The following is a 552-nucleotide window of genomic DNA, read 5'->3' on the forward strand; positions in this document are numbered from 1 at the left end:
TGTCTGCTCCCCTTCTCCTCCTCCTCCTCCTGCTCCTTCTTCCACTCCTCCTCCTCCTCCTGCCCCCCCTTCTTCCTCTCGTCCATCACCCTGTCTGGCCTGGGCAGGAGAGGTGCCATCTCTTTCAATCCGTTGTGCAATGTGTCCAATCTTCTCTGAACCCCCTTGCCCTGTAGCCTGTGCTACTTTCTGCCCCGTCTGGTCTACATCTTCTCCAGTGTTATCTAATGGAGTTGTTGTATGGTGGTGGTGGTGGTGGTGGTCTTCATGCACTGCTGGGAGAAGTTCACTCCGGGACGCCGTGGTGTAATCTGTGCCCTCTGTGTCTTGCTTAACTCCAGACACCTGCTCAGACGGCGCAGACAGATCTCTCTCTTTAACGAGATCAACAGCTCGGCTGCATTGTTCTATTTGCCCGGTTCTGAGTTCCATATGTTCTCCCACAGCCACCATCGCACTGATCTCCTTTTCTCCAGTCTGTTTTGTCTGTTTCGCGCCTTGTTGCTTTTGATTAGAACTGCGTTCCATATGCTGTGCCCTGAATGCTGCGCT

The sequence above is a fragment of the Engraulis encrasicolus genome, chromosome 7 (genome assembly GCF_034702125.1).
Source record: "Engraulis encrasicolus isolate BLACKSEA-1 chromosome 7, IST_EnEncr_1.0, whole genome shotgun sequence".
Taxonomy (NCBI): domain Eukaryota; kingdom Metazoa; phylum Chordata; class Actinopteri; order Clupeiformes; family Engraulidae; genus Engraulis; species Engraulis encrasicolus.